This window comes from Pogona vitticeps, chromosome 3 (genome assembly GCF_051106095.1).
Source record: "Pogona vitticeps strain Pit_001003342236 chromosome 3, PviZW2.1, whole genome shotgun sequence".
NCBI classification, from domain to species: Eukaryota; Metazoa; Chordata; class Lepidosauria; order Squamata; family Agamidae; genus Pogona; species Pogona vitticeps.
The window spans coordinates 36,217,670-36,227,202 of record NC_135785.1 but is presented as its reverse complement, the minus strand read 5'-3'; positions in this window follow the sequence as shown (position 1 = coordinate 36,227,202).

Below are 9,533 nucleotides of genomic sequence, written 5' to 3'. Positions count from 1 at the left end.
ACTGCATCCATTCCAGTACAGTGTCCAGGCAGCGCTGCAGGGACCGGACGGCATCCACTGAAGTTGGTGTAAAGGAGATGTAGAGCTGTGTGTCATCAGCGTACTGATGACACGATGCCCCACACCCCCTGATGACTAGACATACCAATGGGCTGACTCAGTGCCTCAAATTCTGTTGTGCAGTTGCACAAACAGCATACATTTTGGAAGCCAATTCCTGTTAAGCAATCTACATAGACATTTTCTGCATTAGCATACAATAGATAATACAGTGGTGCCTCGTTTAACGAGGATAATCCATTCCAGCAAAATCGCTGTAGAGCGAAATCCTCGTTAAGCGAAATAAAAAAGCCCATTGAAACGCATTGAAAACAGTTCAATGCATTCCAATGAGCTACATACCTGTTCGTCCAGCAAAGATCCTCCATAGAGCTGCCATTTTTTGTTGCCTGTCTAGCAAAAAAGCCTTCCTAAAAACAGTGGGGAGCCATTTTCTTCAGCCAGTGGCCATTTTGAAACCCTACGATCAGCTGATTGCCGTAAAGCGAAAATCGGTTCCTGAAGCAGGGAACCAATCATCATTAAATGAAAAAAAAACATTACATACATAGACCTTTATTGGCATTTGATTACAGTAAAGAGAAGTAAACAGGTTGCTAGGTAGAGAATATAAGGGACAGGTTAGAACTGAAATTGGGAGGGATGGGGGTTGCGATTGCTCATAGGAATGGTTAACAAAAATTCCGCGATGAGATTGGTAGTGGTTGAAAGGGAATCACTAAGGAGGATTGGGAGGGGATCAGAGAGGGAGGGAGGGAGGGTTTGGAGAAAGGGGTTTAGTAGGGAAGATCTAAGGGCGGAGTGAGATGGGCAACGAAGTAGGATTTGGGCTACTGTGTCTGGTTCACGGAGGCAAAATGTACTTAGTCTGTTTGGTCGGGGGATGTTGGAGTATCTACCAAGATGATAGGCAGATGGGAAGATGTTTAAATGAGCAAGGAGGAAGGCCCTCCTTTTCCTTGGGTCTGTCAGGTGAAAGAGGTAACTGGCTGGGCGGCCCAGTAAGGGGGGAGCCCGAAATAGGATGGTGAACAAGTGGGATTGAGGTTTGATAAGAGGGTACGAGTTTCTTGTTCCAGTAATTTAGACTTAATGATAAGGTGGGCTTTAGGAAGGTGGTGGTCAGCCAGGATTTCAGGGGATAGGTCAAGGGTAGAAAGCTTGGCATCTACTAGTTTAAACCAGTTGGATATGTGAGAGTCATGGATAAGGTCGTATAAAATGGAAGTTGGGTGAGAGTTGAGATGGAGTTTCAACCAAAATTTGAAGGTGGAAATCCAAGCAAGGGTAGAGGGAAGATGGATACCTAATTCTAATGAAATCGTGGATAGTCTAATTAGGTTGGGAATCCCCAGAATCTTACGGAGGAATTTAGAGATTGAGCAGTCCAGTTCGGAATTGGCAGCTTCGATCCAAACAGGTGCTCCGTACAGTAGTTGAGGAATAGGTTTGAGGTCTTTAACCTCAAAAAAAAATTTAAATAATTGTTTTGCGATCGCAAAGGCGATCGCAAAAACCTAGTCGTACAGCAATTTCCTCGTTAAGCAAGGCGATCGTTAAGTGAGGCACCACTGCAATAACTTAGAGCAATTTGTATCTAAAATTTAGGTGATTTGTGCAAGTGTAAAGCTGGGTTTCAGCCAGAAGAAGAAAGATTTCTATTTTTCTGTGTCTTTAGCTATCGGTTTACTGGCGAATACAAAAGAGAAGTTATAATTACAGTACATTCATATCTTGCTAGTGATCTTCTCATTGGCAAATAACTGGCCATTGTTTGAACACTGATTCAACACAGCCCTTCTTATCTTCTTATTTTGTTTTGGTATAGAGTAGGACTGCTATATTTGTGGGATCAACACCTGCAGCTTCAATTATCTGCTGCTTGAAAATATTAAATAACCTCCTCCCCAAAATACATATTTTCAAAGTATTTAACCAGAACTGGCCACAAGATGGCACCAAAGACTATGCTACATAGAGGGTTTGCATTTCAATAGCTTACGGTATGGGAAGGGGCTTTGAACTGATCCTCCATAGATCCCACACTCCTACTGTAAACAAGAACCACTCTTACTACAAACTAGACCATTTGTATGTTAGTGTTACTTCCTGTGACTCTCCAGGCTTTCAGGCACAGAAATGTAATTCCAAGTACAGTGGTGCCTCGCTTAACGGGTGCCCCGTTTAACAAGGAAACCACACAGCGATGAAGAATTTGCGATCGCAAAAGCGATCACATTGCAATGTTTTAAATGGGAAAAATCGCTTTGCGATGATCGGTTCGCTGTTTCACTTACCGATCATCGCATAGCAACAGCTGATCGGCGGTTCCAAAAAAAATGGCCACCCGCTGTGTTTTGGGACGGATTCCTCACTTACTGGGCTGCGAAAATGGCTGCCGTATGGAGGATTTTTGCTTTAGGGTGAGTTTTAAGCCCATAGGAACGCATTGAAGGGGTTTCAATGCATTCCTATGGGCTTTTTAAAATCGCATAGCAACAAAATCGCTTTACAGTGATTTTTGCTGCATGGATTAATGTCGCTATGCGAGGCACCACTGTACATTCCACCTCAGAAATTTTCCTTCTTTCTTTCCCATCTTTCTCCCCATAGGAGACCCAAGGTGGCTCACAACAGAAAAAAAAATACAAAACAAATACTGCTTTAAAGTACAGTACTATATAAATACCATATTTAAAAACAATTATGTTAAGAGTAGAAACCAAGATTTTAAAAGAATTGAATTAAATTTCAATTAAAACATTGAAACATCTGTAAATTAAATGAAAGCATTCCTGAGTCAACTTACTGCTTAAAGACGTGCCTAAAGAGGAAAGTCTTTGCCTGACAATGGAAGGACAAGAGGGAGGGGGCTAACCTGGCTTCTTAGAGCAGTGCCTTCGAAAACCAGGGAGCAGCCACTGAGAAGGCCTTCGCTCATGCCTTCACTCAATGAGCTTGAGAAGGTGGTGGAGATGCAAGAAGGCCCTGCCCAGAAGATCTTAAAGGCTGAGGAAGTTAATATGAGGTGATACAATCCTTCAAATAGCCTGAACCCAAGCCATTTAGGGCTTTATAGGTAATTACCAGCACTTTGAATTGGGCCTGGAAAAAGACTGACAGTCAATGAAGCTGTTATAATAAGCTGTATGCCTTCTGCATACAGAGCAGATGCTCTACCACTGCCATCTCTTCCACTTTTCGCCTTTTAAATATGGTTAATTATTTCTATGATCAACATTTCTCTTCTATTTTAAGTGGCTGTTGAAAATTCCTACCAATGTTCCGCAGCAGGGAAATATAATGAATAAGGGAGCTGCCAGTCCTGTTGCTTGCAAAACATATATTGATAAAGCTTCTTCTTTTCCAAGTGCTTTGATTGCTGGAGCAAAGTTTTATTTCCATGGGGGGTCATGCAGGTTCAAGAAATCTGAATATTTGGCTGTAAACTTTAGCATCTGGTCCATCCCTTCAGACAAGACACATGAGGGGTTCTGACATTCAATTTTAACATAAACAAAGGGGCCAGGTGCAAGGATTGAGGAAGGCTGCTGAGTGAACGCTCTAGGCAGAAGTTCTTCCACCAAGCGTCAAGAGAGAAAGAATAAATTGGGGGGAAATTACCTTCCTGATCCCAATAAATTATACATTCCCTCATTAGATGAAAATGCCTGTCTAGATGAAAAGGAGCTGAAAATATGACCCTACATTGAGTTGCTTCAGCTGGGTGCAGTGAGAGGCGGTTCCTTTAAAGGGAACTGTTCTCTCCCACCTACATGGGAATTAATTGGCCACCTTCCCAGCTGCAAGGGGCTAGATCTGATAACTGGCTAAAGCTGGCAAGGAATCAAAGCTGCAGTTTCCATAGAAAAAGCAGCCAGGCAAAGATCTGCCTGCTTGCTCTTAGGTGGTTCAAGAGAACTTAGGCAGTTTTGACAGGATTCTCTGACACTTGTAGCTTTTCAACCAGAGCATGGCAAGAACTGCAGCAGACTAACCTGTGTTCAGTAATTTCAGATCATCACCAACTTTGTTGCTCCCACCAAGGAGGAACATATGAAAAGAAATATTTAATTAAGTAACAAAAAGGGAAAAGTTACTTTTTTTGGATGACAGTTCCCAGAATACCACATGGTCCTCTTAAAAAAGGCTTCCAAAGTTTTGGGTACCTGTTTTCAAGTCAATTTATTATTTATTTATTTATTTATTTATTTATTTATTTATTTATTTATTTATTTATTTATTTATATATATCCTGCCTATCTGGTCGGTTAAGACCACTCTTAAGTCAAGCACTTCTTGATAGTAAATAAAGCGCAACCAAAGTCTAGGCAAAGCATTCTCAGAAGAAAAGGCAAAGTTGTGCTGAGCTGCTTTCAGGCCAAAGTGCTTGGCTAGTATTTTTATCTCAACTCTTTAGCTGAATTCCTATCATGCTACGATGCAAGGGGTGTAACTTTTGGAGGTGAGTTGCCTCAAGTTAAGACATAGCCTTGGGCATTATCTATTGCATGCCAAGTTGCATGACTCATGCAACAGATAATGTGTACAGACCATTCTATTTGCCTCCAATAGTTATGTCTTTTGTGTAGCAAGAGTTCAGCCTTTACTTCTTTATTATATTTATGCCCTGCCTTTCCTCCAAGCTGGCTGGATAACTCCATGGTTTAGGCATTTGGCTTCAAAACCAGTGCCTGGAAGTTTGATTCTCTACTGTGCCACCTCCGGATAAAGCCAGTCTGTGTGGCCTTGAGCAAGCTGTACAGTCCCAGGATGTCCCCAGAAGGGAATGGTAATCCACTTCTGAGTATTCTCTACCTAGAAAACTCTGAAAAGGGCCGCTGTCAAAATTGATGTGACAGCACATGAACATTATTATTTCTTTCTTGGGGCTCACGATCAGGTACATGCTACACCCCTCTCCATTCCTAGCCTCACAACAGCTCTATGAGGTGGGCCAGCTGAGGACTGCTGAGTTAACAAGTTGTAGTTGAACAGACAGCCGAACTTGTTTATAGTCCAGCTCTCAGACCACTGTGCCACACTGGCTCTCCTCTATAGAGGATATACACTTTTGATATGTGAAAAGGTCATTTCATAAGATGTGGGAAACTACCTTCAGCCATATTTCTGAGGGGAAAGTGGCTTTTTTCCCCTGAGATCCTCAGATCTTACGTATTTCTTCATGCCAAGGTCATACAATTGATTTTGCCTCACAAACCTGAGCCAGAGCTTGGAAACTATTGGGAGTTTTTTTTTTTACTACAACTCCCAGAATCCCTCTGTTTATACTGCCAAGTTGCTGCCTCCATCTCTTCATCATATTATATCTTATTATGTGTGGAGGGGAAGGGACAGCTTAGCCATCTCTTCCAATCAAGCTAATTCTGAAGAAGGTGACTGGTGCATACCCTGAATGGTGTTCCTGCCCCCATTTCTCTTTTATCCCTGTGAGGTTGGCCTCAGAAAAACAGTCCGCTCACCACATCCTACATTGGCTGCTTCAGAATGCTCAGCACCTCCTTCCTCTTACAACCATCATACACGAGGGCACTGATTTTCAACCTTGGGTAGCCAAGTGTTCTTGGATGAAAACATCCAGAAGCCTTCAACAATAGTTGTGCTGGCTAGGATTTCTGGGAGTTATAGTCCAAGAACATCTGGGGACCCAAGGTTGAGAACCACTGCACTAGGGCACCACCTTGTTACTTAGGCCAATCCAGAGTAGACACACATTCACACACAAAGGGACAAAATTTGCCTCAGACAAGTGCAAATTGGGAAGAAAAGGTCCCTATCAACTGGCATGACAGTTAACTCTACTGTACCTTTTCCCAGGATAAAGGTCAACAAAGATTCAGAAATGAAGTCAGTGGGAATATTGTCATTGTCTAACACACTAACCTCTCTAGGATATTCTGGGAATTAGTCCAAAAAAGGAATCTTTTCCATCTCTGATCCAAATGATACGTAGGAGGCTGGCTTTCTGGTTTTAAAAAACAGCTATTTCCCCTCTGCCGCTATCTGCTGGAGCCTCAGCTATCCTGCCAACTCTTGGGGCTTTATTCCACCAACAGCATATACCTCTACTGTATGGCAGATGTCGGGGAGTGGAGGATGGCCTACAGCTGCATGTGTGGCTTAGTCCTCCAGATGTTGTTGTTGAACTGCAAGTCTGACAGTCTTAATCAGACTAGCCAGTAGTAAGGATTGGAGGGCTCCAAGTTCCTGATTCCTGTGATGAAACAACAATCCATCCCACAGTCATTGCGGATTGACATGGGCAGCTTTTAAGCAATGGAACATAGCTATGTTCTTTATATCTACATCTGTCATTTCATTTTTTAAAATATCCAATGTTTACTCTGTAACTCTCCTAATTCTAACATGGATTAAAGAAGCAGAAGATTATGAAGTTACCAGTTTGTTCGATTCCTTCTTCAGAGGTCCGGATTAAATGGTTCTTGTGGAAGTCAGTTGCATCATAAACTCCTCTGGTGTACAGACCGCTTGATCAAATGGCTATTGACGAACAGTAGCAAGTATCTCAGAACTGCTATGTATTTGTTTGTGGTCCCCATCTGCCTTACAAAAATCGTGCGGTGTATGCTTTCCAATACGAGATGGATCGACTTTGTAAAGGAAGCCATAGGCTTGAGTTTGCAAGAGCTGAGCAGGACTGTTGAAGACAGAACATTTGGGAGGTCTCTCATTCACAGGGCTACCATAAGTCAGGGGCCATTTGACAGTACGTAGCAACAACAAATGCTTTCTTCAAAGCAGTGTGCCTGCTATTTGTCCAGTGATGAAGATGGTATGATTTTAGATCATTTCCCACAATTAATGTCTAGCCCCTGTGATGCCACAGATTCTATGGGTGTGCATGTTTGCTTGAGAGCATGTGTGCTTTTTTATTTGCTGGTTCATGTTGTCTAACACACTTACCTCTCTGAAATCTCCTTGTTCAAATTTGTCCCAGTTTGTCTCCCTTTGTTAAGTAGCAGGCTAATGGTGCTGTGACAACACAAAAACAATCCATGGCAGCAATCTCATATCTTCACACGTCAAGAAGGGACCTGATATATGCTTTCTCTTAGAATAATGGTGTGCAGCAACTTTGGCATTTCTTTCAGTTTAAGGTGAGGAAGCAAGACCACGTGGAAACATATGATATAACTGCATACTCTTTTCCTCCAATGATGTGGACCTTGGACTACAAATGCTTGTGCCATGGTATTTAGTCTAACCTATATTCCATCTTCAGGTCCAAGGTCTGAACTCAAGTGTTACTCTGAGTTAAAAGTATATGCACTGAATCAATGAGACTTTAAGTCTACCCTTATGTGACCACCCATTGATTCAATGGGTCTACTCTAATCGGGGTTAATTGTTTCCAACCTTAGCCATTACTTTAGGATGGTGAGACATGTAGTCTGGCATCTAAAAAGCCACAGATTGACCACCACTGAAACAGCTAAGAAAGCACCCATATTTATATTTTGTTCCTTTTGCAGATTTTGAGAATGGATATTTTAACACAAAATTGAAAATCTTGGCCCTAGGTGCATGGAACATTCTAGCCAAAGTCTTCTTTTTGTTCTGGTTTCCTTCACATCATTCACAATTGGATACAGAATAACTGTATTTCTATTTTCGTCATTATCTTATATCTGCTGCCTGTCTTTTATGAGGCCACTTCAGTGGGAGGCGCTTTTCCCCCCCTCTTAGCCTGCACCTCATTAGTTATTCTCAATGCCCACAGGTTTCCATGACAGCAGGAAAAAGGAACAAAGTAGAATCAAGTTGCAGTGCTGTTGGAAAATGCCACCCTTTATGCTGACTTCAATCTTTATTTTGATTTTCTAGATGACCTTCTGGCCTTACAAAAACAAAACTAAACGTAACTCTGCATAGTTGGGTATTACTTATAGGCTAAATCATTTGAAAACGGATTTCTTCCAGATGTATTTAGAATACAATTCCCATCATCCCCCCAAATTACAGCATTACCTTTTGCTGGTTCCTTGGGAGGATACATCTGCATTAATACATGGCATAGACTTCTCCAGGGAGAGGAGATCTTAATGCATATACCTTGTGAAGTATCAACCATAATGCCATCTCTGCATTCCAGAATAAAGCCCTCAGAACAGAGATGACACAGTCATGGAGAATCTTGATCTAGCAGTTATGACCAGTGTCCTGTTCAGTATCTATGCACTTGCAATTTTAACCACAGACATGACCATAACGATCAGACAAGGTAGTGGCCATGTGCCTGGTTGCATGTGACTGGCACCTCCTCAGGTTCCCATGGTAACATCTGCATTTCCAATTGGACATGAATAAACATTGAATAGGATACTGCCCTACATGTATAAATACAGATGCAGATGACCACCACCCCACCTGTGAATAATACTACATTTTTAAAATTGCATGTTAGCAATCATTGTTTCTAGATTCACAGACATTTGATTATTAAATCTCATCCTGAATATGAGCTTGCCATGCACTCCCCTCAGCTTGTTCCTTAGATCAGGACAGAGAACGTTTGGTCTTCTAGATATTTCAGACTAGAACTCCCAGAGTCTTTTATCAGTGGCTGCGCTAGGTGGGGCTTTGAGGGTTTGTAGGTCAAACTGAAGACATCTGGAGCCTCTGCCTCAGGTCCTCCACTGAAACACTTATTATGCTACAGCAATGCCAGGGTCAGCTTAATATTTTGCTGAGACAAAGACCAAGCTGGTCCCACCCAGTTTTCTATATGCAAGAGAGAACAAGGTTTGCAGATGGACCTTACTGGAGTACTGGGCACAAGACAGCATCGTTCAGTACACCTAAGGGAGAGAAATGTACCTTAAAAGCCTTTAGAAGTCACATGGTACATATCAGCTCCATCCATTCCATGTCCCTCAGCATCTGTTGCCTAAGATGGATGCCTCACTCTGCTTATCAGTAGGGTCATCCATTAGCAAGATTAAAAGTAGCAACATAGCAAAATATTTGTAAATCAATTTTAAGCAAAGCTCCTTTACACCTAAATGAAGGATCCTTGTGGCACAGTGGTTAAATTGCAGTACTGCAGCCAAAACTCTGCTTGTGGCCCAAGTTCAATCCAAAGTAGCTAGCTCAAGGTTCGCTCAGCTGTCCATCCTTCTGAGGTTGATAAACTGAGTACTCAGCTTGCTGGTGGTGAAGATGAGTAGCCTGCAGAATTAAGTTCTAAACTGCCCAGAGAGTGTTTTAAGTGATATAGGGAAGTATATAAGCAGCACACTTTGCTTTTTTTTCCCTGCAAAGAATAAACAAGTTTTATAACTTAATGAACTTCTACATGAAGCTTTTGTTATGCAGTTTGCCTCCTTCTCAGAATTTTATAGGGAAGTGTTTTGTCTTCCATTTGTAACCTTCTTGTGCTTTTTCATTTCTTCTACTTTTTCTCTCTCAGAATGGCCATAATTGGAGGGAAA